This window comes from Anopheles funestus (assembly GCF_943734845.2).
Source record: "Anopheles funestus chromosome X unlocalized genomic scaffold, idAnoFuneDA-416_04 X_unloc_54, whole genome shotgun sequence".
NCBI classification, from domain to species: domain Eukaryota; kingdom Metazoa; phylum Arthropoda; class Insecta; order Diptera; family Culicidae; genus Anopheles; species Anopheles funestus.
The window spans coordinates 1-7,500 of record NW_026045181.1 but is presented as its reverse complement, the minus strand read 5'-3'; the positions used below and the strand labels follow the sequence as shown (position 1 = coordinate 7,500).

At 49.0% G+C, this 7,500-nt stretch overlaps 2 non-coding genes across 2 annotated transcripts in view; both read right to left on the bottom strand.

Annotated features, from left to right (window-relative positions):
* Nucleotides 1–524, bottom strand: part of LOC125773801 (large subunit ribosomal RNA) — a 4,179-nt gene extending 3,655 nt beyond the window's left edge. Inside the window, exon 1 of the ribosomal RNA XR_007420382.1 lies at nt 1–524. This exon is cut by the window's left edge and continues 3,655 nt beyond it. This is a non-coding gene — a ribosomal RNA (large subunit ribosomal RNA).
* Nucleotides 525–1,233: 709 nt separating this feature from the next.
* Nucleotides 1,234–1,391, bottom strand: LOC125773798 (5.8S ribosomal RNA). Its single transcript, XR_007420380.1, has one exon. It is a non-coding gene; the product is annotated as a 5.8S ribosomal RNA (ribosomal RNA).
* Nucleotides 1,392–7,500: the final 6,109 nt, after the last annotated feature.

The following is a 7,500-nucleotide window of genomic DNA, read 5'->3' as shown; positions in this document are numbered from 1 at the left end:
TGCACGGCAGCCGACCCGGCGTGGGCCAACGTACCGCTGAATATCGCACCGCACGGAACATTGGGTTCTACAGGTTTGCGTCCCCTAGGCAGTTTCACGTACTCTTTGACCTCTATTCAGAGTGCTTTTCAACTTTCCCTCACGGTACTTGTCTTCTATCGGTCTCATGGTGGTATTTAGCTTTAGAAGGAGTTTACCTCCCACTTAGTGCTGCACTATCAAGCAACACGACTCCATGGAGCCGACCGTCTACTGTCACGTGGGTTAGTGCCGTTCTACGGGCCTATCACCCTCTCTGGGTAGATGAGCCACCTTCAAGTTGAACTTGAACTGTTTGCACCCGTGCATAGTAGATAATGGTCGTTCCAGTACACGGAATCGGACAGGTGCAGTTACACACCGTCCCTACGTGCTGAGCTTCTCCCGTTTCGCTCGCAGCTACTCAGGGAATCCCGGTTGGTTTCTTCTCCTCCCCTTATTAATATGCTTAAATTCTGGGGGTTGTCTCACATCACTTGAGGCCTACAACAAAATCAGTCACATTCCATTCGTTTCGAACCCGGGGCATAGCGAACCGATATATACGCAACAACACTTCACACACACACACACACGGATTGGGCAATTTACGGTCATTTTTGAATCAACGATGGCCCCCCCGAGCACGTTGTCCGAATATCACTCCAATAAGGACAACGAGTTCCGCTCGGCATCGTTTTGATTCGATCTCTCAACAACAACTCCCGGTCGACTTGGTCGACTTGGACCCACGATGTCTCCCCCCGAGCATGTCGAGCCAACTGCACCACTATTGTATTGGACAACATGTTCCCCTCGGGCATCGATGGGTTAATCATGCACCACTATTATAAAACCCTTTGACGTTTTCCCCCAAGCACGTTGATCCAGTATTACGACGGATACGGTCAACGAATTCTTGGACATCAAAGAGGTTTTCGATTGAATTTCCCCATGTTTCACAACGTACTCTTAGCGGTATCCTACGATACGTCTCACTCTATTTGTGTGTGTGCGCGTTTACGTGCGTGCGATTTATGCGGTTCACCCCTTTACTTTCAGCGCCCTGCGGTCCCAACAAAGGTCCCGAGCACGCCATTATGCACAGTGTGGAAGCGTGTTTCCCCCACGACACTAGACGGGCTGCTCGCCATAGTGTTCTATTGTGGCACGCTCCACCCTGAAGTTTGGTTTGTTGTATATCAAGGAATTGATAGGCACTCAAGAATGTGTGCATCGGCCGGGTTTAATCGTCCGACGCGCAATATGCGTTCAACTTATCGGTGTTCATGTGTCCTGCAGTTCACATTGTGACGCGCATTTAGCTGCGGTCTTCATCGATCCATGAGCCGAGTGATCCCCTGCCTAGGGTTTTATAGTAAGGTTCCCAATGTAACACAATCCCGGTGGTACGTCCAAAGACTAACTTTCTGACTAAGTTGTCTTTATTACCCAATAGTCCCAGGCCTTGTGACTTGTGGCTCATGTCTACGCCCATGGCCACCATTCGCTAAGATAGTTTTGAAGTCACTTTGAAGGCCCAGGAACAACTCTCTTAGCACATCGGTTAACCTGGCGCCGCAGTCAACTCATGTGCTTGGATCGGATCGAGCTATTGAGTATTGGGCCTGCATACTCGCTCATCCGTATCCTTTGCGTACCGCCCCATGGCCCTTGTATGTCTGCACCACAGTTCCTGTTCGTTCCGTGCCTATGGCCGGATACGTATTGCACATCGGTTAACCTGACGCCGCAGTCAACTCATGTGCTTGGATCGGATCGAGCTATTGAGTATTGGGCCTGCATACTCGCTCATCCGTATCCTTTGCGTACCGCCCCATGGCCCTTGTATGTCTGCACCACAGTTCCTGTTCGTTCCGTGCCTATGGCCGGATACGTATTGCACATCGGTATACCTGTCGCTACTCAGGCAACTCGTGTGCGTGGATTGGATCGAGAACATGGAGTGTGCCCCATGTTATAATTGATAGTCCATATCCACTTTATAGGTTAAAGTCATAAGTTGTGATTGCACAACCATTCTTCATAAGAGTTTAATCACTCTTCAACTAACTTTCGTTCTGGTGTCTTGGTATCAAATCGCGTAAGACACAAGATTCTACTGGCCAAATAGAATCTAGCACATTGGTTAACCTGGCGCCGCAGTCAACTCATGTGCTTGGATCGGATCGAGCTATTGAGTATTGGGCCTGCATACTCGCTCATCCGTATCCTTTGCGTACCGCCCCATGGCCCCGTCCTTAGAGTTAATGACTAGTAGGCTTAACTCTTTGTATGTCTGCACCACAGTTCCCGTTCGTTCCGTGCCGTGGCCGGATACGTATTGCACATCGGTATACCTGTCGCTACTCAGGCAACTCGTGTGCGTGGATTGGATCGAGCTCATGGGGTGTGTAGAGATTCCATGTTATAATTGCAAGTCCATATCCACTTTATAGGTTAAAGTCATAAGTTGTGATTGCACAACCATACTTCATAAGAGTTTAATAACTCTTCAACTAACTTTCGTTCTGGTGTCTTGGTATCAAATCGCATAAGACACAAGATTCTACTGGCCAAATAGAATCTAGCACATTGGTTAACCTGGCGCCGCAGTCAACTCATGTGCTTGGATCGGATCGAGCTATTGAGTATTGGGCCTGCATACTCGCTCATCCGTATCCTTTGCGTACCGCCCCATGGCCCCGTCCTTAGAGTTAATGACTAATAGGCTTAACTCTTTGTATGTCTGCACCACAGTTCCCGTTCGTTCCGTGCCGTGGCCGGATACGTATTGCACAACAGTAGATACCATCACCTGACGTATCTAACACACCACTATTGTAACTCGTCGTCGAAGGACCTTTCAAGTGCCTGATGGCCAGGGGAGCTCTTACACGGCACGGAGACACAGTGATGCTCGCCCATCACAGTGTACAACGATCGAGTTTGCTTAAGTGTCTGGGTACCTACACACCAGACACAATGCAATGGCCACGGATCCACACAAGGCACATCACATGCAGAAAGCTTCACCAGATTATGACACATACCACACTCTTGTAACTCGTCGTCGAAGGGGCGTTCAAAGTGCCTTACGGCTAGGGGAGATCTAGCACGGCACGGAGACACAGTGATGGTTGCCCATCAAAGTGTACAACGATCGAGTTTGCTTTCCGCGCAAGCGTTCTAAGTGTCTGGGTACCTACACACCAGACACAATGCAATGGCCACGGATCCACACAAGGCACATCACATGCAGAAAGCTTCACCAGATTCTGACACATACCACACTCTTGTAACTCGTCGTCGAAGGGGCGTTCAAAGTGCCTTACGGCTAGGGGGGGATCTAGCACGGCACGGAGACACAGTGATGGTCACCCATCAAAGTGTACAACGAACGAGTTGGCTTTCAACAAATTCTGACACATAGCAAGCGAGCGACCGAGCTACACCGAAGGCAGCCCATGGTTGGTCACTCGCGGACGATCATCAGTAATGATCCTTCCGCAGGTTCACCTACGGAAACCTTGTTACGACTTTTACTTCCTCTAAATCATCAAGTTCGGTCAACTTCAGCCATGCCAGCTGCAGCTCACGAAGGAACCGCGGAAGGTAAGCCTCCAGAAACCTCACTAAATAATCCATCGGTAGTAGCGACGGGCGGTGTGTACAAAGGGCAGGGACGTAATCAGCACTAGCTAATGACTAGTGCTTACTAGAAATTCCAGGTTCATGGGGACCGTTGCAGTCCCCAATCCCGACTAGATGGGCATTTTAGTGATTTCCCGTTCCTCTCGGAATGGGGGCGCCTATTGGCGAGAACACGCTGCGGACCCACATTGTAGCACGCGTGCAGCCCAGAACATCTAAGGGCATCACGGACCTGTTATCGCTCATTCTCAGCTTGCTAAACACAAGTTGTCCCGCTAAGCAGGGCAAACGTAGCCGACGACCGCCCGTGAAGGCGCCGCCCGGCTGTAACGTCAGGTGCGCCCGGAGGCGCACTGCTGACAGCGTTCTAGTTAGCATGTTTGAGTCACGTTCGTTATCGGAATTAACCAGACAAATCATTCCACGAACTAAGAACGGCCATGCACCACTACCCTTAAATTTGAGAAAGAGCTATCAATCTGTCTTACCTCGATAAGTTTGGACCTGGTAAATTTTCCCGTGTTGAGTCAAATTAAGCCGCAAGCTCCACTTCTTGTGGTGCCCTTCCGTCAATTCCTTTAAGTTTCAACTTTGCAACCATACTTCCCCCGGAACCCGATTTTGGTTTCCCGGAAGCGACTGAGAGCACCGAATAGGGGTAGCGTCTCCCAATTGCTAATTGGCATCGTTTACGGTTAGAACTAGGGCGGTATCTAATCGCCTTCGATCCTCTAACTTTCGTTCTTGATTAAAGAAAGCATCCATGGCAAACGCTTTCGCTTCAGTTGGTCCTACGACGGTCTACGAATTTCACCTCTCGCGCCGTAATACCAATGCCCCCAACTACTTCTGTTAATCATTACCTCTAGGTTTCTGACAAACCAACGAAATCGTATAAACCGAGGTCATATTCCATTATTCCATGCAAGATTATTCTCGGCCAACGCCAACCCCACGGGGGGGCCGGACGCTTTGTCTTAGCCTGCTTTGAGCACTCTAATTTGTTCAAGGTAAATGTGAGTATCTTGAGCACCATGAGGAGCCCGTGCCGGAGTTAACCGGTAGCACGGTACTCGTTCACAGAGTAACGCCCAAGTACACCATTGTGAGTCGCAGCCGTGAGCGCGCGCACGAACGGCCCCGGCGTGTAACCGGGCGCCCGTGGCGGTCACGTGTCTGGACGGGCAATCAACTTCGAACGTTTTAACCGCAACAACTTTAATATACGCTAGTGGAGCTGGAATTACCGCGGCTGCTGGCACCAGACTTGCCCTCCACTTGATCCTTGTTGAAGGATTTATACTCAACTCATTCCAATTATGGACCATCGTTAGAGAGGTCCATATTGTTATTTCTCGTCACTACCTCCCCGTACTGGGATTGGGTAATTTACGCGCCTGCTGCCTTCCTTGGATGTGGTAGCCATTTCTCAGGCTCCCTCTCCGGAATCGAACCCTGATTCCCCGTTACCCGTCGCAACCATGGTAGTCCTCTACACTACCATCAATAGTTGATAGGGCAGACATTTGAAAGATCTGTCGTCAGTCGACAAGCGACCATACGATCTGCGTCCTTATCCAGACTTCAACTCAAGCCGCCCGGAGGCGATTGGTTTAACTAATAAGTGCACCAGTTCAGCTACCCGCGAGGGCAACAGTCCCGGCATGTTGCATGTATTAGCTCTGGATTTTCCACAGTTATCCAAGTAACTAGTGGTAGGATGATCTTGTGAATTATAGCTGTTATACTGAGCCTTATGCGGTTTTCACATTCATTTATGTTTGTACTTAGACATGCATGGCTTAACCTTTGAGACAAGCGTATATTACTGGTAGGATCAACCAGAATTCGTTCCACTACAGACACACACTCGCTTAGTGGGAAATAAATTTCCACACAACTCTCTCTCTCTAGAACCATATGGAATGGCTCTTTGGTGTTGGGTAAGGCACCAATTTGTTGGGGTGTAACGGTCACCACCAACTTTAAGTTTGTTAGGGCACAACGGAAACCACTAACTAAACTTTAGGAAACTAAATTTCCTCACACATTATCTCTCACCATATTAGCACTAGGTGCTATCCACGATTGTACAACGTTTCAACTCTTGAATCGACCGTAGGGCCGCGGAATTGCTTCCGGGCCCCTATTCTCGCTATTAATTGTTCATCTCTTTCAATACATCGAGTTCGTTCCATTGGGTAGTTCGCATGGCGAACGTTTTGATGCAGCCCCCTGGGGGACCACGGCACTTTACACCGGGTATGGTGTATGCGCAACCTACAGATAACAATAAACCCCTTATGCGTGTGTAAACCGATGTTGGGCTGCTCAACATCTTTCATGGTTACATCACTTGCACCAGAACCCACGGTGCCGATTTGGTAATATGTTGTACATTTACTCTCAAGATGTACGCTTCGGCCCCTTATTCAGGGGCTCAAGCTATTACCAGCAAGAACAATCCTCATCCAGACTTGAACTCGAAACACCTGGAGGCGAACGGTTTAACTAATAAGTGCACCAGTCTTGAATCCATGCGTCGGTGGAAACAATGCCGGCGTGTTGCATGTATTAGCTCTGAACTTAGCGAGTGATTGCCTTGCAGCTGTCATACTGAGCGTAGAGCGTGATTATCGCTCACTTGAACCATGTTGAATGGCTCTTTGGTGTAGGGTAAGGCACCAATTTGTTGGGGCACAACGAAACCACCAACTTAAGACTTGCTTATAGGCATTTCAACGTTTTCAACTCTTAAATCGACCGTGTTTCATTATCATCTCTTCTTCTTATTAAATGCATCGAGTTCGTTCCATTGGGTAGTTCGCGTGGCGAACGGTTTGATGCAGCCCCCCGGGGGGGGACCACGGCACTTTACACCGGGCATGGTGTATGCGCAACCTACAGATCACCAATATATTTGTGATCGATAATGCACACTTCTTACACGACTGACCAGTCGACAGCGCTGCCTTCCTATTATGCGTGTGTAAACCGATGTTGGGCTGCTCAACATCTTTCACGGTTACATCACTTGCACCCGAACCCATGGTGCCGATTTGGTAATATGTTGTACATGGTCTCAAGATGTACGCTTCGACCCCTTATTCAGGGGCTCAAGCTATTACCAGCAAGATCAATCCTCATCCAGACTTGAACTCGAAACACCCGGAGGCGAACGGTTTAACTAATAAGTGCACCAGTCTTGAATCCATGCGTCGGTGGAAACAATGCCGGCATGTTGCATGTATTAGCTCTGAACATAGCGAGTGATTGCCTTGTAGCTGTCGAACTGAGCGTAGAATGTGATTATCGCTCACTTGAAAGGGTCAAGCCCTTTCGAGTCGTCCGGTTTTTACGCCAGACGACTCGGTTCACCATCTTTCGGGATACAAGTTGACTAAGTGGTACCACTACACTTATCAACTTTCGATTTGGTAATCCTCATCCAGCTTCCTTTCTGGAGGTCCCGAGGATTACCAATTGGGCTGTCATACTGAGCTCATATATTGGAGATCGATAATGCACACTTCTTACACGACTGACCAGTCGACAGCGCTGCCTTCCTATTATGCGTGTGTAAACCGATGTTGGGCTGCTCAACATCTTTCACGGTTACATCACTTGCACCAGAACCCACGGTGCCGATTTGGTAATATGTTGTACATTTACTCAAGATGTACGCTTCGGCCCCTTATTCAGGGGCTCAAGCTATTACCAGCAAGATCAATCCTCATCCAGACTTGAACTCGAAACACCCGGAGGCGAACGGTTTAACTAATAAGTGCACCAGTCTTGAATCCATGCGTCGGTGGAAACAATGCCGGC